This window comes from Cervus elaphus, chromosome 19, assembly GCF_910594005.1.
Source record: "Cervus elaphus chromosome 19, mCerEla1.1, whole genome shotgun sequence".
NCBI classification, from domain to species: domain Eukaryota; kingdom Metazoa; phylum Chordata; class Mammalia; order Artiodactyla; family Cervidae; genus Cervus; species Cervus elaphus.
Genome location: NC_057833.1, coordinates 30,236,300 through 30,258,131, shown reverse-complemented (window position 1 = coordinate 30,258,131; position 21,832 = coordinate 30,236,300). Strand labels below are relative to the sequence as shown.

The 21,832-nt window shown below is 40.4% G+C and overlaps 1 pseudogene; it reads left to right on the top strand.

Annotated features, from left to right (window-relative positions):
• The first annotated feature begins 526 nt into the window (after nucleotides 1–526).
• On the top strand, nucleotides 527–4,099 carry LOC122675205 (annotated as a pseudogene).
• Nucleotides 4,100–21,832: the final 17,733 nt, after the last annotated feature.

The window sequence follows — 21,832 nt, the reverse complement described above, 5'->3', positions numbered from 1 at the left end:
CTCAAAGTATTGCTGGGAATACAGTAGAAAACAGAAGAATACACTTCCTTCATTCAGCCTTAGGCTTAAAGAAGGCTTCTTGGAAGTGGGGCCATTTGAGCTATTTACATTCCATGTGAACCACAAACCCCGCTGTTTAGAAGTACTTTGCTCTTGGACTTAAAGAGGATAGCAATGAGAAAGATGACTTCATACTTTCCCCTGTGAAAGAAAGAAAAAAACAAATGACAACAACAAAATTATCACAGGCATCAGAGACTATTTCCTGATGATCTAACACTTAACTATGTATGCTAGCAGCTTAGTCAATGATTCAAGAATAAAGAAAAAATTAAGAAAAAATAAAGAAAATTCAAGAATAAAGAAAAAATTAAGAAAAAATAAAGAAAAAATAAAGAAAAATAAAGAAAAAATAAAGAAAATTCAAGAAAAATTAAGAAAAAAAATTAAGAAAAATTAAGAAAAAAAAAGAAAAAATAAAGAAAAATAAAGAAAAAATAAAGAAAATTCAAGAATAAAGAAAAAATTAAGAAAAAATAAAGAAAAAATTAAGAAAGAAAATATGGCAGAGAATATGGATTTGGAATTTAACTCTGCTTGTGAGTCTATTGTGAAAGAATGAGAGCTACTTTTCCTTATCTTCATCGCAAGGGAAAAGCAAGGATTTGTAACCTAGATGTCAACCCAAGGAAGAGAGTTTCAGATGTTTAGATTTTCAAAGTAAACAACTGAATCATTCAAGATGGGGAAAGTTCAGAAGTTTCTGAATGACGTGACTCTATCCTAGTGGACCCTATGCCCAGGCAATGTGGGAGTGCTACTGAGGTAACATGAAATGATAGCTGCTCAGTCATGCCTGACTCTTTGCAACCCCATGGACTGTAGCCTGCCAAGCTCTGTTCATGGAATTCTCCAGGCAAGATTACTGGAGTGGGTTGCCATTTCCTTCTCCAGGGGGTCCTCCTGACCCAGGGATCCTACATTGCAGGAGTCTTTACCATCTGAGCCACCAGGGAAGCCTACTATTAAGAGACATTTCTTTTTTTTTTTTTTCCCCATTTATTTTTATTAGTTGGAGGCTAATTACTTTACAATATTGTAGTGGTTTTTGCCATACACTGACATGAATCAGCCATGGATTTACATGTGTTCCCCATCCCGATCCCCACTCCCGCCTCCCTCCCTATCCCATCCCTCTAGGTCTTCCCAGTGCATCAGCCCTGAGCACTTGTCTCATGCATCCAACCTGGGCTGGTGATCTGTTTCACCCTTGATAGTATACTTGTTTCAATGCTATTCTCTCAGAACATCCCACCCTCGCCTTCTCCCACAGAGTCTAAAAGTCTTCTGTACATCTGTGTCTCTTTTTCTGTTTTGCATATTGGGTTATTGTTACCATCTTTTTAAATTCCATATATATGCATTAGTATACTGTATTGGACTTTATCTTTCTGGCTTACTTCACTCTGTATAATGGGCTCCAGTTTCATCCATCTCATTAGAACTGATTCAAATGAATCCTTTTTAATGGCTGAGTAATATTCCATGGTGTATATGTACCACAGCTTCCTTATCCATTCATCTGCTGATGGGCATTTAGGTTGCTTCCATGTCCTGGCTATTATAACCAGTGCTGCGATGAACATTGGGGTGCACGTGTCTCTTTCAGATCTAGTTTCCTCGGTGTGTATGCCCAGAAGTGGTATTGCTGGGTCATATGGCAGTTCTATTTCCAGTTTTTTAAGGAATCTCCACACTGTTCTCCATAGTGGCTGTACTAGTTTGCATTCCCACCAACAGTGTAAGAGGGTTCCCTTTTAAGAGACATTTCTAAGTATAAACACAGGTCAACTTAAAAAGTATCAGCAGATACATGCTTGACTTTATCTTATAATCTATAAATAATACATTAGAATATGTAATGAATCCATACACCTTTTCCAAAGGAATACCCAAGATGGAAGTAGCAATAAAGTTATAAATGAAAGTCATCAATCAGATGAAATAATTTAGATGAAGGTTTTCTCTCTCAAAGAGATGGGGACTGGGCAAGTGGTCAGGAAGGAAATACAATGTGCTTTTAACTTTGTATGAAAAATAATGTTCAGTTCCACATTGCTGAACATAGTTCTATTTTTGCCAAATAAATCCTCTCCTACAAGTTACTGTTCAAATGCTTTATTAAAACTCTGCTTCTGGCCTTTGTTTTGGAATCTGTTACTTTTTGTTGCCACCTCCTGATTGCTGTCCTCTGAAGCTTCTACTTCCTTCCTGCTATCCCCTGACACCTCAGTTGCCCTCGTGCTGTCCCCTGAAGCCTCGATTGCCTTCCCACTGTCCTCGGAAGTTGCGATATCCTTCCCGTGGACCTTCTAGCTCTGATGGCTCCGTGGCCACAGAAAGCCACCAGCACCGTGAATCATGCCACTTTTCCTGTACTTCTGTTACTGATGCAGTAGGGATATCAAAGCAAACACCCTGCTTTCCTTTGAGAAAGACCATTCCCTTCACTTTGGAATCAATAGCCTCACCCAGCTGCTCTTTAAGTTCTTCTTAAATGGAGAAATTCAAGAGAAAAGCCCCAACCTCAAAGATGGATTCCCCGACACTGGAACTGACTCCAACTTCAAAGAAGCTGCTAGTGAAGAAAACAGTGAGTTAGAACATGAAATGACATGGAGCAAAAAGAAGGAGCTTTCTCCACTTTTCCCATATCTGAAGAAACTGCTAAACTTCTTAAAGTCTGTGGGGTGACCTTCCTGTTTTCTATACAAGCAAAGACATTTCACCATGTCTATAGTGGGAAGGATTTGATTGCAGAGGCATGGACAGGAACTAGAAAGACATCTCCTTTGCTATCCCATTGGTTGAGAAACTTCTTGGAGAACTGCAAGACCGGAAGAGAGGGCATGCCCCTCAGGTATTGGTTCTTGCGCCCACAAGGGAGTTGGCAAGTCAAGTAAGCAGAGACTTCAGTGACATCACAAAAAAGCTGGCAGTGACTTGTTTTTATGGTGGAACTCCCTATGGAGGACAAATTGAACACATGAAGAATGGGATTGATATCCTGGTTGGGACACCAGGTCGTATCAAAGACCACTTGCAGAATAGCAAGCTAGATCTCACCAAACTTAAGCATGTTGTCCTGGATGAAGTTGACCAGATGTTGGATGTGGGCTTTGCTGATCAGTGGAAGAGATTTTATGTGTAGCATACAAGAAAGATTCAGAAGACAATCCCTAAACACTGTTTTTTTCTGCAATTTGCCCCTATTGGGTGTTTAATGTTGCTAAGAAAGACATGAAATCTACATATGAACAAGTGGACCTAATTGGTAAAAAGATACAGAAAATGGCGATAACTGTAGAGCATCTGGCTATCAAGTGCCACTGGACTCAGAGGGCAGCAGTTATTGGAGAGGTGATCCAAGTGTACAGTGGTTTTCAAGGGTGCACTATCATATTTTGTGAAATGAAGAAAGAAGCCCAGGAGTTATCAGGGAATGTGGCTGTAAGACAGGATGCCCAGTCGTTAACACGGAGACATTCCACAGAAGCAAAGGGAAATCACCCTGAAGGGTTTTAGAAATGGTGATTTTGGAGTTTTGGTTGCAACCAATGTGTCTGCACATGGGTTAGACATCCTTGAGGTTGATCTAGTTGTTCAAAGTTCTCCACCAAAGGATGTTGAATCCTGCATTCATCGTTCTGGGCGAATAGGTAGAGCTGGGAGAACCAGGGTTTGCATCTGCTTTTACCAGCACAAAGAAGAATACCAGTGAGTCCAAGTGCAGCAAAAAGCAGGAATTAAATTTAAACGAATAGGTGTTCCTTCTGCAACAGAGATAATAAAAGCTTCTAGCAAAGATGCCATCAGGCTCTTGGACTCTGTGCCTCCCACTGCGATCGGTCACTTCAAGCAAAGAGCCAAGAAGCTGACTGAGGAGAAAGGAGCTGTGGGAGCCCTGGCAGCAGCCCTGGCCCACATTTCTGGTGCCACGGTGGTAGACCAGCACTCCTTTATCAACTCAGAAGCGGGCTTTGTGACCATGATCTTGCATTGCTCAATTGAAATGCCAAACATTAGTTATGCTTGGTAACATGAAGACTAGGTCTAAAATCTGGGCCCTGTGACTCAGCAGAGACTAAAGATCTAGTGGGCAAGTTTCACATGTACACTGGGCCACCAAACCTATGCTTTTCAATAAGCCACTTCAGCAGCCAGACCAGAGGCCCTTCCCCAAGTTTTCTGGAAGGTATAACACCCTCAAATTACTTGAATAATCAAAAGAAGTTGCAGGGAAAAAACAGATGAGATTAAATTCTCAACATCCTTGCTCAGTCAGGAGGGAACAGAGCCAAATTTATTTGAACATGAAGAAATACAACACTTCCTGCTCCCAGAGTTGAGCAGCCAATTCATACTCATTTTATATGTTTGACCAAAGTTCAGAAACAAAATCAACCTTTTAAAAAGCAAAACCAAGCCCCTAGATCTTTGCAAATGAATGGCAGGACTTCACATTTTGCAGAACACCCATATTTACCTCAGACACAGCCAGTCAACTAGAAAACCAGCCAAGCTTGATAAGTTTACCCAATTCCTAACCTTTCCAGACCCTGGAAGAATGTCTGTCTCAAGCAGTTTCAGTTACCGTCCTGAGATGACCCAAGGACTTCCTCCCACTAACAACCATTCTAAAAAGAAGGGGGCAAAAATCCACATGCTGAAATGCCCTCCTTGGCCAATCTCCCATTTAACTGTACAAACAGGAACAGAGTAGCTAATGTTTAAATGGAACTAATGTTACATGTCAGTGTTAAACTCATGTTTTGTGATTTGTTTTTTCCAAAAACTATATTAACACTGTCTATAGGTAGCAAGAGCTCAATAGTTTCATTTCACTTTTCTAGATAGCAGGCATTCATTGGTTCTTGAATGTTTCATATCAGGCAGAATTCCTGGCTTACTGTGTTTGATAGAAAGAAAAGAATTCTGGATCAAAACAGAAGGGGAATTGCAAAATGAATTCCAATGAAACATGAGCAAGGAAGTACATCTATGTAGGTTTCGTTATGACTTAGCATTCAAGGGATAGGGAAAAAAAATAAAAAGCAAGTATCCAATGGTTAGATGAAGACTTCTCAGCTCTCCTGTCCTGTGTTGAATCTGCCAAATGCTTTTTTTTTCTTCTCTAATCCCATTTTTTAATATCTCACAATTCAAACCTGATTAATCACTTAGTCACATCAGCCTAAACTCACAGGCCAATTAAAACAGAATGCTTATGGTAGAGAATCAGGCTTTCAGAGAGCCATCAGCTGCTAGGTTCTAAACATTCCACTAGTCTCATTTCAAGGGCTATGATCCTCCAGGCGTGGTTTGATTTTTCAAAGGGGACACATTGCTACTCAGAAGGACTTCTCAGGACACTGTGGGGGTAAAATAGGGAGTAAAAACCAGAACAATCTGACAAAAATAGAATGCCTTGTCACCCAAACCCTGAGGCAACTCACACATATGGTGCCGTATTTTAAACATGAAGAAATAGACACTATCTTAACTGCCTGGTGCTGTTAGGATAGCAACTTCAAGACAGCACATCCTTCCTGGTAAAGTCTGTGGAGCAGCGTTGTCCTAAGGGAGGCTCTTAAGGGATTGCTGGCAAGGCTGCAGGAGGCAGTGGTATAGGTTCTGTGGGGCATCCTCTGAGGGGCCGGGCAGGGGGCTGAGATGGTGACCAAGGCACAACGTACCCCGATGAGAGGCTCAATTAGCCTGTAGGAAGGGGGCCTTCCCCATTTAGTCCACAGAGGAGCCACTTATCTGCAGTTTGTCCGGAGGGTATACATTTCCTTATCTGCAAAAAGGCACTGTATGTGCTAACAGCTTGGGAGCTAGGTAAGAAATGGGCTGGATAATGACATATCATCCAAAAACCTGACAATGCTGAGACGAGAGGAACTGTCATTGTTAGGTTATTATTGTTCAGTCGTTCAGTCATGTCCAACTCTGCAACCCCACAGACCGCAGAATGCCAGGCTTCCCCGTCCTTCACTATCTCCTGAAGCTTGCTCGAAATCATGTCCATTGAGTCAATGATACCATCCAACCATCTCATCCTTTGTCATCCCCTTCTCCTCCTACCCTCTATCTTTTCCAGCATCAGGGTCTTTTCCAATGAGTTGGCCCTTCTTATCAGATGGCCAAAGTATCGGAGCTTCAACTTCAGCATCAGTCCTTCCAATGAATATTCAGAGTTGATTTCCTTTAGGATTGACTGGTTTGATCTTCTACTATCCAAGGAACTCTCAAGAGTCTTCTCCAGCACTGCAGTTCAACTCTCTTGAATTCACTTTAGCTCCTAAAGTCCCACCCATCTGCAACCCTGGGATGTTGGAGCTTTTGGAAAAAGCCAACCAGAGATTTGATGCCAGCTCTAGTTTTCCTTCAGGAGAGGATAGGAGTAGAGAGAAGAGGGGGAAGGGCTGACATGTTTCATGTCTAAACTTTATGACATTTGAGGGCAGGGACTGTGTCTTATTCACTATTGTACTCTTAGTACTGTGCACACAGTACTGCGTGGAAGGAACGCACTCAAAGTCATTTTATTCTTTCATCTTGCTTGTGTTTTCAGTAACAGAGAGATGGTTAAACCTATATTTATTTGTTTATTTTTTTAATATCCACAAAATTCAATCCTATGTTAATCTGGCACATTTTTTCAGAATCTTTTAAAGGATCACAGGACCTTAGAGCTAAAAGTGTCTTAGTCTAATCTGCTTAGTTGCAATAAAGGCAGCAGTGGTCTAGAGAGTTTTAGTGGCTTGTGGTTGATTTCAAAACCAGTTGGAGGCAAAGCCCGAACTGGAGCTCAGAACAACAGATCCCCAAACGCAAAGTCTTTCTCCAAGATCTCTTGCTCTAAGACTAAGAGATCAGGCACATATAAGCCTCTAACACGAGTGTTGTCTGCTATGTGAGGCACTGCCAGCCTCCCATGCTGAGAAGGTAGCACCTTTGCAAGCACCACCCCCATTAGTCCTAACTCTGACACTACACAATCAGGTGTATGTTTGTGTACTCCACACACTACTGGACTCAGAAGTGAGTGATCATAGCAATCTTAAAACATTTACATAAATGGGCCCCAAAGAAAATACCTACTAGTCTGTCACTTTCAATTTCTTTGTGAAATGAGCCATGGAACTTTAAAAAACGATCACTTCAACACAGCAGAGCACGTAAATGTGTCATACACCATCGTTTAACATTGGAAGGGCTAGATCAGAGAAGTAATAAACTGGGAAGCCCCCATGGAGTCATAGGAAAGTGGTCTGGTTTTGCAAACATCATGCATCACAGATACTGAGGAGGCCCACCGTAAGGTAGCCAGGATGAAACAAGAGTCATTCCTTTCTTGTATTCCAGCAACTGCCGCAGAACAAGGTGGAAATTGTTCCTAAAGAATGCTGGATTCCAGACAACCAGGGAACAACATTTAAAAGGGTAAATTTGTCTAGGGAGGAAGTACAGATTTTCTGACCTCCATTTCTAATAACTGGAATGGCACGTGTGTCTGGTAACTCAAAAGGGAAGACCATTATAATAGATGGAACATTTTAGTCAAATAATTACAAGCCATCCCTTACTCAGACAAAGGAACCAACTGGTTGGGTGTGGTAGGAAAGTGAAAATTCAGAATCTCAATCACATGGGGTCAGACAGGCATTTCTGGCACAAGATGAACTTTCAAAATATAATAAAGAAAAAAATCTACACCAGGCAACAGATTTATGGGCTCAAAATGTCCCTTTGCCCTTAAAAAGACTTCTGGAAATAGATTTTCATTATATTTTGGACAACTTGATGTTCTATCTTTTGTATCTAGAAAGTTCAAACTAGAAGAACCAGCTATGAAAGAAAATAACTACTGTATCTTTATGTCTCTTGTTTCTATGCAATATTTTCTCAGCTGAGAATATTTCATGCCTGGTATTGATTACCATTTCATATAGTAACTAAATTGGCAAAATGGAGTTGAGGGTAGGTAGTTTTTCAATGAGTTCGTGCAGCTTTCTAAAACTTTCTAAAAGCTTTTCCATCAGCAGGGTTCTATACATAAAGAATTTTTATAAATGTCTAAGATTATGGAACAAGAAAGAAGGGAAGGACCTGAAAGAAAACCTTGTAAACAGCTGTCTAGAACTCAGTTGATATGGTTTAAACTCTAAACCATACCATCCAGCTTAAAACAATCAAGAATGTTAAGGGAGGGGTACTAACAAATTATTCTTTAAAGATAAAGTTGGTTCCCCATTTGAGCAACAAAATATAGTAGCAATGGATTATAACCAAAAATACAAAACATATAATCATGCATACATACTGATATTAAATTTGAAAATATTAAATAATGAATGAATGGAGGAAAATAGACAAATCTCCCTTGCAGAAGAATTTCAAATAATTTCCATAGGTACTTTACCCTTAAGGAGGTTGAGCATAATTCCCTGTTCACTTCGTAAGTATGAGTTGTGCAGAGTAAGGAAGAGTATACACTGTGAAAGAAGGGAGGTTGGGGTGGGGAGAAAAACTTTAAGGTGGAGAGATCTGGCAAACACTACCTCCATCAGTTAATTAAGGTGAACACCAGTGATAAGTCACATTCACACCATGTACCCTTGATAAGATGTAATGAGTATGGTGCATTATTTCTCTGTGTGTTTTGCTTGTTTGTTTTGTTTTTATTTTTGCACAAAACTCATAACCTAGTCTTCTCATGAGGAAAACAAATACATCCCAATTGAGGGATATTCTACAAAATCCCTAGCAGGACTTTCCAAAAGTGTCAAGATCTTCAAAAACCAGAAGAGCTTTAAAAAAAAAAAGCAAAAAGCTTTGTCACAGTCAAAGGAGCCTAAGGAAACATGATTTCTGAACGTAATGTGGTGTCCTGGATGGGATTCTGGAAGGGGAGAATGACATTAAGAAAAAACTAAGGACACAGTATGGACTTTAGTTAAAAGTAATGTATTAACATGGGTTCAAGTATGCTATAGTAATGTCACATTCTGACAACAGGGGAAACTGGGCCATGGAAACTCCCTGGACTATATTTCTGTTTTTTCTGTATTTTTCTAAAATAACTCTAAAATAAACACTTATTCAAAAAAATAAAAGGGAAGTTGGTTTTGGCAAAAAGGACAATAGAAGAGGTGAGGAAATAGAAGTTAACCATCAAAAAGTAGGAGCTCTCAACCCAGGGGAGCCTGATGCGTCAGCATTAAGAAAAACACAAAGTCAAAATTCACCTCTGAGTGCCAAGGAGAACTGTGTGAAACAATGCATTAAGAAAAGTGGGGAGGTATTCATAAGCACAATGAACACCTTGCCTGAATAGGGGCAAAAAATAAGGTGCTGTGGGAGGGCGAACAGGCCAGGGTCACAGACACGTCTGGTGGTAGCATCTAAAATGAGACAAAGCGCCCGATGAGGGGAAAGTGTTAAGCAACCAGGGCCCAAGTGAGCCACAAGAACACCTATGTTACGTGTTCTCCCTAGTGCTTCTAATTAGGAGGAAGAGTTAAACTCTTTTTCTACAAAATTATCACGTTGACATTTTTTGTCACTTTTGCAAAGGTTTTGATGTCTCGATACAGACAGCCCCTGCTTCTCACTACGTTGAATTTTGCCTCGTAGGAAAGAACCTGAAAACAAAGTCTTGCAACACTGGATCTGACCAGCCTTCCATTTCAGCAGCAGGTTCTTAATTTGAGGGACTGAATCATCCATTTCTCACCTTTCTCACCAGCCAAGTATTTTTAACTTACTGTCAGCTATGGAGTGAACATAGTCTATAAGAGAAAAGATAGCCCATTTTTCACTTTTCCACTTTTGGCTGCTGAATTCAGGAATGCATCACAGCAAAAAGGAGGGTCTTTTATATAAAAATAATATTGGTTTAACATTTTTTTTTTCCATTTTGTTAGGTACCTAAAATGAGTCCCTGCTACTGACAGGATCCACTTCTTACCTAGAGGCAGCTTTTCTGCTCGCTCTGAAGTACAGAAACTGTGGGCAGCAGCCTTGAGCTCCCCAGTGGCTCCAGGGATAGGAAGGTCATGGGGATGCATCCAGTTCCCCAAAGCAGAAGGACCTGACCTGGAAGTTGATCCTCTGTGGACCTGTTCTCCTTGACCTCCAGGTTCTGGAATGGGAAAGAGACAAATCTTGAAGTGTTGCTCAACAGCCACTGGACACACTGATAGTCAGAAACTTGACTTCATGAAAACACTTAATTTCAACATCTAAGAGAAACAGTTGGGGTTCTGTTAGATTCTTAGGTCTAAACCAAGAAAGTGAAAGTAGGGATAGGCCAAATAAAGCAAAAGCTTGAATAAGAAGAGAGCGGCCTTTTCTCATCATCCGTTTAAGCAGAGAAAATGGCAATTAGAAACATTTAAGCACGGCTTTTGTTTCTTGCTTTGTTTGTTTGCATGACAGATAAAGAATAAAGAATAGATTTCATGGTCAGGGACAGAAAGGCATATGGCAATGACTGGGTGTTGCAGAATGATGAAATTCAGTTCTGTTTGGCGCAATGAAGAACAGAAGGAATAGACTATACCTTGGAACAGAAAGGCCAGGAGAAATACCAGAGCCAAAGAAGACAATGATGAACAGAGAGGCAGGCTGAGCACATACTCCATGCCCAAAAGTGTGGGCACAAAGAAGATGAGAGAATTTAAGATGAGAAAAGTTTACCTATAAAAGGTGACCAGAGTGAGGTGCTAAAGGTGGGGAGGCTTAAAGACAAGTGTTTGGGTAAAAGCCTGCATAGTCCACGCAGAAGGAAACAGTGAAAATGTTTGAAGAAAAGCCCAAAGAATCTGGTTTGTCTTCAGAGTCTTTGGAGACATACTGGATAGACGAGTCAAACTCAAGTCCATTGAAAATTAAAAAAGTAAATAATCATAGCAAACACTTCCATAGCAACTGGTCTATGCCAGATACATGCAAACATATTAACTCAATAATCCTGTGAGGCAGGGACTTAGTTGTCCTACTTTACAAACGCAGAAACTGAGACACGAAGGGGTCAGGTGACTTACCCACGGTTACACAGGTGATCACAGCCATCAGACAAAAGCTGCCTGTCACCTGCAAAGAACATGCATACTCACCTTAGAACTGTGTCACCATCTAAAATAATTGTTTCAAAGTGAACTGTTTGGAACCACTGTATTTCTCTTACATTTGTTCTTTCATTCAATGGTGCTATAATTATCTACTGAATGCACTCTATGCACCAAGCACTGTTACAGGTTTTGGGGGTAAGAAACAAAATATCCATGCCTTTCTGAGCATGTGCTTTAGTGAGGGGCAACAGATAAATAATATCCATGAGAATGATATAGCATATTATATGGTAATGAGTATAGCAGAGTCAGGCTTCCCTGGTGGCTCAGTGGTAAAGAATCCATCTGCCAATGCAGAAGATGTGGATTTGATCCCTGGGTCAGGAAGATCCCCTGGAGGAAGAAATTGCAACCCAGTCCAGTATTCTTGCCTGGAAAATCCCATGAACAGAGGAGCCTGGCCAGCTACCATCCATGGTGTCACAAAAGAGTCAAACACAACTTAGCAACTAAACCAAAATAATCCCAGGCAGAGGGATCAGCAAGCATGAGTACCCTCAGGTCAGAATGGCACAAGATGTCCAGGGGGATTTTGTAGCTAGAGTGGATTTATCTCTGGTTAAGTCCCTAGGCCAAGCTTTAAAGTGTCTTTTACTCCATAAAAACGTGAAATACAAGTGGTCTCTAAATTGCATATACTTCACACATTGTTCTCCAGAAGGATTCCCTTCTCATAGCATTCTTCCAGAAATAACTTGAAGGCCACCAGCTCCTCCCAGAGTCTTCTTTTATCTCTTGCTAGAAGTGGTACAGGCCTTTTCCGAATTCCTTATGTTATGTGCCATTTCCCACCTCGCTTCTGATTAGAGTTGCTTTTCTATCTTATCTTCTCTCTAAATAGTACATTCACTGAGGGCAGGAAATGGACCTGGTTAACTGTTTCATTCTCTAGAGTTTAGCCTTGCTCAGAATTAGAATTCAACAAACATTTTAGAAGGTTTGAGTATGTGCTTTCTATCAAATTAAGCTCCAAATTAGAATATCATTAATTTCACATCTGTATTTTATTATAATGATGGAAACATATTGTTAACCATACTTTCTTGAATTTTTAATATTCACAAAGGCTTTTACCAAACTACTGCAACTCATCAACATGTTGAGTTACAAGCTAATATTTTAAGCTCCAATGATCTTAAAGGGTAACACATCTTTCCCACACAACCATAAAAGAAAAAGATTAGTTTCAACAACTTTGTTGTAAATAAATAAAAATGGCAGACTGCAAAATATCTTTGCTTATGTAATCAAAAAAAAAAAAAAAGAATAACATATATAAATATCTCAAGTAGATAAAACATGTAAAAAGACCAAATTTTTTTTCTTTTTTTTTTTTTTTGTTTAATTTGGCATTGACTAGTGGCTTATGCCATACTACTTCCTGACTGAAACATCAATTACACAAGATGTCTTTTTGTAAGGAAATGCAAAAATATGACATAGGGTTGTTAAGATACTATAGCCAATAAGTCACCATCAAACTGCTTTCAAAAACTGAGATGTAGAGAAAAATGTAAAAAGAGTGCTACAGAATATAAAAGAATTTGCACTGAATTTCTCTTTATTCCTCTGGTGTAGAAAGTAGCCTAAAATGTCATATAACCAAAAAAAAAAAAAAAGTCATATAACCAATTTGAAGTTGACCAAGCAGACATTTCAGTTCCATGATTATTATTACTTGCATGAGTAAGAAATAATGAGGGAAATCATGAAAGAAAAATGCCTCTTTATTTGGGGAAAACAACCTTCTTATTTGGGATTGTTTCCCCCTTTTGTGCTTTCTCTCTGTGAGGTGATTTGAGATGACACTAGGCTGGGGTCCATGGCCTCTGTGGAGGAGACTCCTTTGGGGAAGCTGGCCCCTGGCTCAAGGAAGGCTGTTCCATAGACCCCAATCTAATCTCCAGTTGGACAGTAGATAACCACTGCTGATGCTTGGACTGGACAGCCCAGTGCCCACACACTCACAGGGCTCTGTCTTATTGCAGAAGGACTGAGAGGGGAAAGCAGAAGCAGGGTTTTAGATGTTACACCCTAGAAACTCCTCAGTCCCAAGGAAATGTAATTTAACACTCTGGGCCATCCTGGGTTTCAAAATATGAGCCTCTCTAAGTAGAGATTATTTCCCCCTTTCCCCTTCCCTCTTCCTAACCCATAATTGTCTTTCCTTCCAAATCATAATAGCATCACTTCCTTAATTGCCTTGGATACAACTTTTTTCCCAAAGCCAAAGCTAGCTGTCATTCTCACCATCCACAATAAGAATGTCAGAGTACCTACCACGTGACTCACTGCTAAATTTGGAAGATTTATGCTGAGCAAGACAAATATGGTCCTTGTACTCATTAAGGATAGAAGGAAAAAATAAGTGCCCAGAAATACAGGGAGCAATGACCTTTGATCAGCTTGATACAAGAATGTATCACACAATGAAAGATATTGGTAAGCACTGATAGAAAATGAGGTCCTTAGGGCTATGTCAGAATCACATGGGGAGGCCTGTCAAGCTCCACCACCACCACCCCACCTCTACCCCAATTCCAATGCTAACCTTTCCAGGTCCTCTCCCACCCAAGAAAATGGCAACATTTGTAAATTTCTTCTCGGCAATCCTCTCCTCCACCCTCCCACCCCATCCCAGTAGTCTATAGTGGGTAAGCGGGGCTGCACTGGGAAAATAGGGTACTTTTTTCCCAAAGTTCATTCATGAAATTAGCATAGGCAGGCACCCAAGGCAAACAAATAAACAAACAAAACTTCTGGAGATTCTGAAGATTTGTCTTTGACTATCAAAAGTCAAATCCTATAAGACTCAGAACAAGCATTTATAAAACAGGAAAACTTTAACAGGGAACTTGACAGCCAAAGAGCACTATTGGGACCACTTGGGGAAGAGCTAAGAGTCTGAGGGGCTCATGTGCCAGAAGGACCTGAAGACTCACTAGGCAGACTGCCCTCTCTCTGGATGGACATGTGGGGACCACAGTTGTGTCCACACCAGAAGTCACTGGTGAGAGCAGGGATCTCAGAGCAGAAGAGGCTTTGAGATTTCCTGGCTTCCCCCAATGTGTTTCAGACACTTCTCAGCTCACAGAAAAGCCCTGTGTCCAACTTGGACTGTAAGCTTCCCAGGGCTGAAGGGAGAAAGCACACGTCAGACCACCCGGTCAGTCCCCAAAGCAATGTCTTCCACAGTGCAGTACGTGGAAGACAGCCAGGAGTTTAAGAGGAGGGACACGCCCCGCCCCCCCCCCCCCCCACCACCACCACCACCAAAAAATTAGTTACAGAAGTGGCTGAGGGAGGTGATGACTCATGGTTCTGGGGCAAAGGATACAGATGGCATAAACCCGGCATTTGTTACAAATGAAATATCCATAACAATTTCTACTAGAGTCACTAATAGGAGAGTTAGAAACTAAATAGTATTTGTATCCACACCAGAAGAGGCAATATCACATCTGCATTCACTGCATTTGCCACAAGGAGTTTGTAGAGCGTAGTTCTTTGGGAGACCAAAGAGCAAATGGAAGGAGACTCCACTTAGAGGACCAGAGCCATCAGAGGAAGACAGAAAACCTGATGATCTTTCCTATGCCACAATAATCTGCTAGCGATTAAGGGAAAGCAGAAGGAAAGGGAGGAAAATTCTGATTAGACTGAATCTTAAACCAAAAGAGACAAAGCTTTAAACTAGAAGGGAATGTTGTCGAAGTGACAACAGAAAGTTTTCAATTAAAAGCAGAGACAGAGACTTCAGGGTAAATTTCAGATATAAAGAAAAGTTTTGGCTTTGCATATTCAAGCTTGTGGACTTATAACACATCTTTTTTGGGGACTGTGGCACCAAAGAACAGATACTCCCCAACAAATTTATTAACAGCACATGGCAGGATCGGAGACACACCATAAATCTTTCTCAACACTGGAAAAAAAATCATGGTACACTTATAAACAAAGTTAGTAATGGGCAACCAACTGAAGATCATAATAAGAAACTACAGCAATTAATTAATTCCGCCAAAGACCACTGCATGGTTTTTCTCATTGCAACATTTTGTTACAAATGAATAATCCATAGCAATTTCTAACAGAGTTACTAAAAGGAGAGCTAGAAACTAATTAATAATTGTGTCCACTCCAGAAGAGACACTATCACATGTCTACTCACTGGACTTGCCCTGGGGAAGCATCTAGACACAGTGGTTACAGCATGAGCTCTGGAGTCAGAGAATGTGACTTCTAATTCCATTTCTGCACTGATACACACAATAACATGTATGAATACCAAATGCACCAATTACAATAAGTGGAAAAAGTCAAATACAAAAGACTATACACCATGTGTGCTAAGTCACTTCAGTTGTGTCCAACTCTCTGCGACCCTATGGACTGTAGCCCTCCAGACTCCTCTGTCCATGGGTTCTCCAGGCAAGAATACTGGAGTGGGGTAGCCATGACCTTCTCCAGGGGATCTTCCCAACCCAAAGATCAAACCCACATTTCTTACATCTCCTGCATTGGCAGGTAGGTTCTTTACCACTAGCACCACCTGGTAAGCCCTATATACTGTGTGATTATTCCATCTAAATGACATTTTGGAAAAGGCAAGTTTATAAGAGCAAAACAGATCAGTGGTTACTAGACCTGAAGGCAAGCGTAAGGGTTGACTAGAAAGGGTCTGAAGAATTTGCAGGGGGGATGGGAAAACTCTATATCCACAAGTCACTTGTCATTTGTCAAAACTCATATAAATGTATGTCAAAGAAAGTGGAGTCATGTACAGATTTGAGAGTTGGACCATAAGGAAGGCTGAACACCAAAGAATTGATGCTTTTGAATTGTGATGCTGGAGAAGTCTATTGAGAGCCCCTTGGACAGCAAGGAGATCAAACCATCAATCCTAAAAGAAATCAACCCTGAATATTCACTGGAAGGACTGATGCTGAAGCTAACTTCTAATACTTTGGCCACCTGATGTGAAAAGCCAACTCAGTGAAAAAGACCTTGATGCTGCCAACAGGTCAGAAGAAGAAGGGGTTGGCAGAGGATAAGATGGTTGGATGGCACCACCAACTCAATGTAAATGAGTTTGAGCACGCTCCGGGAGATAGTGAAGGACAGGGAAGCCTGGCATGCTGCAGTCTGTGGGGTCACAAAGAGTTGGACATAACTTAACCACTGAACAATAACAAAGACCATGAATTTTGCTGGATGTAAATTTTCAAATAGGTGCTTTCTTTAAAAAAAAAAAACAAAAAACCATTTTGCCATTAAATGGCTGTTGCCCCTGTTACCAAATCTTTTTGTGCTTCAGTTCCTTTACTTCCAAAGATTAATAGAAGCACCTTCTACATAGGAGCACTATGAGGATTAAATGAGGTAGTATGAATAAAATATTGAGTTAGCCAAAAAGGTTTGTTCAGGTTTTAGATCTATGGAAAAAACCAAAATGAACTTCTTGGCCAACCAAGTAGAGTCTGTCACATTGGAAAGCCTTAGTAAGCAATCATCGTCATCATCATCACCATCACTGTCATCATACCTGATCTGCACTGGGTCTAGTAGATTCTGTGATGCTCTGCTAAGATCCCTCTTCACCCATGCACCGACCAGTCCCCTAAATGCTGAGAATATTGGCTGCAATACCCTCCAGCTGCTTTCCTCACTAGAAATTGTCCTCCAGTACAGGCCTATCAGCCAGTCATCAGCTACCAGGGGTCCCCAGGTGTAATCTTGGGTTGATGTACAGCTACAAAGGCCAACCCCTCTTCTGCAAAGTTGGGGCAATTCTGAAGGGCCGTCTCAACTCCAGAACTTTTGGTAGGATTGACTTTGGCCTCAACTGCAGCCACATGGTGGTCAAACCCTGCTCAGCTGTGACATCTTCTTCACAGTCAGTAAAGAAAATAAGTGTACAGACTCTGGAGCCAGACCTCCTGGGTTCATTTCCTGACTTGGCTATCACCATGGGACCTTGGAAGTCACTTACCTTCTCTGTGGCTAGGTTTCCTCATGGGGTTCCGGCAAGGACAAAATGAGCTAATGCACGTAGCAGCACTTTGAACAGTACCTGGCTCAGAGCAAACACTGAATTAACTGCTGTTATTACCCAGCTCCCAAGGATCCAGCCTTCATCTGAACCTCTGTGACCTTCACTCTCTGATCATTTTCTCTTAGCTTATTTCAAAACATTATTTCTATATATTTTTTTATTTTTTGTGTGTTTTTTGCTTTTATAATTTATTTTAATTGGAGGATAATTACTTCACAATATTGTGACAGTTTTTGCCATACATGTTATTTACATTTTTAATCCAAATTCATGTTTTATGTTGTTCCATCTCAACTAAAAATATTAGTCCTATATCTTTCAGTTCACAAGATGGGAATTCAGAGAAATGATAGGATTTGCCTAAGACCACACAGTCAGACAGTGTGACGCCAATTTTTCCTCAGAATGTGGGTTTTTCAAATTATACCTCACTAGTTATATAAGCAGCTGTTGTAAAACCTGCTCCATATATATATTTAAGTGTATGTGCTATGTAAAATACAGATCTCAATGAGAAGACAGTCATTATGTAAAAGTTGAAAAATATTAAAGCATGATTGTTCAACAGCCTCTCCCTAATACTGCAAAGCCTACTACATTTCCAGCAAATCATTGGTTGTCTGGTCTCTGAATATTTTCAGTGACAAGGAGCTCATACTTCCCGAGACAGCTTGGTTTTGTGATGCTCTCCTCATTGGTAGGGAGCTATCTATATTAAGCTGCTTTGACTAACTACTACTTTGCTTCATTGGTCTTAGCTTTGCCTCAGGAGCCACACCAAATAAAATAAATCCTTCATCCATGTACTGCCCCTCCAAATACTTGAAAACAGTTATTATAGTCCCATTCTTGTTTTCAAGCTCAATAATGCAGATATCTTTCCCCAACCCTCCCACCACAAAGTTTTCAGCCACCTTTCCATCCTATGCACGTTCCTCTGGACACACTCCAGTTTTCCAACATCCTGAAATATAATACCTGAATCCAAACATAGATTCCTATCTCTGAATGGAGCAAGTCAGGAAAAAAAAAAAAAAAAAACACTAAAACCCACGCAATATAAATACTATGCTTTCATCAATTCAGCCAAGAAATCCTACTATTTTTTGGAAGTCATGTCATCCTGGGGACTCATGTAGAATTTACTTTCAGTTAGACTCACCAATGTTCATTCCAAATCTCTTTCCTCTTCCCATCCTATCCTAACACTGTGCTGTTTCATTGTGATCATCCACATAAAATTTTTCTAGTTAGATGTAACTCATTATTTCAATATGCCAGGAACATTTTGTTAACTAATCTTCATGTTAATATTTTACATGTTAATATTAACTTTGTCCCAGCTGCCTGCCATTGAGGCAAAACATTTATGAAAACAATGGCCTGCAAGTAATGGCAATAACAGAGACCCTCCTCAAGCACACTATTGGCAATTTATGCCTCCTTGAGGTTCTGTGTTACAAATCTCACTCAGCACCATGATCCAATCTATAACCCCCTCTATGCTGTTCTCAGAAGTGGCCATGAGCGACTTAATCAGATGCTGGCCAAAATCTTAGCGTGCAACATTTACATCATTCCTGTAATTTCCTGATCTACCGACTCTCTTCTGTTGCCTTGCAAATATTTCCAGCTCAAAGAAAAAAATGTATTGAATATTATGCTAAAGGGCAAACAATGACCTTTGGGTGAAATTCACAAGATCTTCTGAAGACTGGCCCTGAGGTCTATGAACTACCCAGAGAGAAGACACAGCCTGTGCACAGGGGTTAATGAGAACAGAACACATTTGAAAAACTAAAACAAATTCATATGTTAGAAGGGAAAAGGTACAAGGGAAGAGAGAAGAGGTTTGAAGATGGAAGGAGAGAAGACGGGTCAGGCCTTGTAAGTCATGTTAGGAATTTGGACTGTGTCCTGAGGGTAATGGGGAGCCACTGCTTGATATTAACATGAGGGTGACATGATTGAATTTACGTTTTACAAAGGTCACAGGTGAAGCTGTTCTGGGGACCTCTGGTTTCACAGAGAAGTGGGAATAGTCAACCTCTAGGATCACAAGGCAAGGAGCCTGTAGCTCTATCACTGAGCTAATCAGGAAGCCCAAAGGAGGGTTAGCTTCTTGGAGGAGGCACGCTTCCCCTGTGCTCATATAATTATCTAGACTCGTCACTCCCACTGAGTGAGGCTGTGTGTGTGTGTGTGTGTGTGTGTGTGTGTGTGTGTGATGTGGGAAGGAGGGGAATAGAGGGTGGCTTATATCACAATATTCAAGCACCCTTGCATGTCACTGCAGCGTTAAGTTCTCACTGTCACTGAAGGTTCTTCCAGCTCAGCGGGCAGGCTGCTAGGAGCTGCAAGGATCAGAGAGCTTAATTCATAAGCTGAAAGTATACAAGCACCAACTACCAATATTGAAAGAACCAAGGAAGTGACAAAGGGTTGACAGATACTTGATTAAAACGTCATTTTTACCAAGCATCCTGCTGTCAAAAAAATGTAACAGATGATTAGGTGGTAAATTCAGAATTCCTTATGTCACTTTATTAAGAAAAGTCATCCATAACTTGTAAACAAGGACAAGAGGATAAGTGCACATTGTTTCAAAGTCACACTGAAATGGTGTTTAACAGGCCCCTTTGGTCTGGGATTACTTAATTTTCTAAAATAATCTACCATGGTGAGATGTTGATATTTAAAATCTAAATTAAAGGCCTAGGTTCTATGAAGTTACATGTTACTTTGTAGCCCTGTATCTGGTATGGAAGCAATAATTTCTGAGAGGAAAATAACCTCAAATGTTACAGTTTCTTGTACTGTTGATGACTCACAGTTTAATTCTAATGCAGCAGTCTAACTTAGCATCCCCTTATTACATTGCCTACAAACAACCAGCTCCTCACATGCTCTTTGAAGCAGCTTTATGATTTTACTGTCTTTCTCATTAATTAATGAGCTAGATAATATCTTTGGCATGTGATCATTCTATATTTGCATGAAAGTCATGTTTTAATTTTTTGAGAATTACACTTTGATATTCTGAGCACTAAACATTTTAGTTGAATTCTTCACTGAACCTAGTTTCACTGCTGGATTTTAAATCTGATTGTCGGGGGTGACGTTTTTTTCACTAGGGGTCTTTCCTCTATTTTCTTCATCTTGAAATAGTAATTTCAAGTAAACTAAGACTGGGTAGACTTTTACATCTTCATTTCTGTCATCTAAGAAAAGACACAACTTATTCAAGAGTATTTATACCTGGGGGCAGAAGGAAAATAAATACATATCTTTTCTTTTTGACCACTTTCTTTCTTCATTTTTTTACCGCTAAAAATTCTCCCAAGGCAAAGAAAAATATATTTTATAGAAATGTCTTCAAAGTTGTGAGAAAATTCTTGTCTATTTGAACGAATGGTATACACATTAAAACCGATTCAAAATGCCCCTTTCTGCTTTGTCATTGTGGCAGGGTCTGCAGTCATCCTTATTAGTCCTACAGAGTTCTTATGCTTAGGGGTTTCCACCTGATACAATAAATATGCATGAAAGCAGGTGCTGGTACAAGACTATTCGTTCAGTGTTGGTTTTTTACAGATACATGAAAAACAGTAAGAAAAATAAAAGACTGAATTATGGAAAATCTTCTCAAAATCTACCAGCTGAAAGAATCCAAACCTTTTGCTTCATTTCCTGAGGAGATTATGCTGTCCAATTAAAATAAAGTGTGATATGTGTATTTATGACCACCACCTGAATTTTCCATGTACTCTGAGCCTGCTGTTTCTCTTCTGTGTAAAAAACCATTTATGCCCCAACCACCATATAAAAAGTATAAAGAAATGAGTAACCCAGGTTCCGTACCATCAAGCTAATTTATAGTTAAATTGCTCTTTTTGTCTAACGTCCTTTAGAATCACTTGGTCTTCTTAAAGCCTGTTATTTGGGTTCATATGGCTTTTACAAAATATAATATTGGTTTTAATAACCCAGATTTGCAATGATTTTTATTGTTAGCATAAATTTCATCTCCTTTGATGCCGGAAGCATGTCTTGCTTCAAAACCATTCAGCCAATAAATTTTATGCTGTTCTGTTTCTGGCTTTTACTAGACCTGACAACATGAGTTACTACCATCAGTGTACATTATGATACCAAGTATGGTTCTCAAACATGGGTACACGGAGGTTGCCTGTTAATACTGCAGCAGGAACCTTTTTTTATTACACTGGTTTCTAAAAATACCTCTAATGGATACTGCTAAGCCAAAGAGCCTCCCGCAGCTGCAGCTCTAGTCAAATCCAGGGTGGATGTTTGTCAGCAGCTGTCTGAGTTCCCGTGACAGCACCCACGGATGGCTTGCCAGGCTGGAGCAGTGCTCTCAGTAGCAGCAGATGGGAGGTATGGAGGGGGGTGGGCTCCACAAATCCCTGAGTCAGAATCAGCCCATGGAGAGTATAGTACCCAGTGCCCCACCCCCCGCAGCCCAAGGGCTAAGCTGGTAATGGAGGGAAGAGGCTGAAAAGAGACTGCCTGCCTGGCAATTAGTAAATGAGCTGTCTGAAAATCATTTGTATTG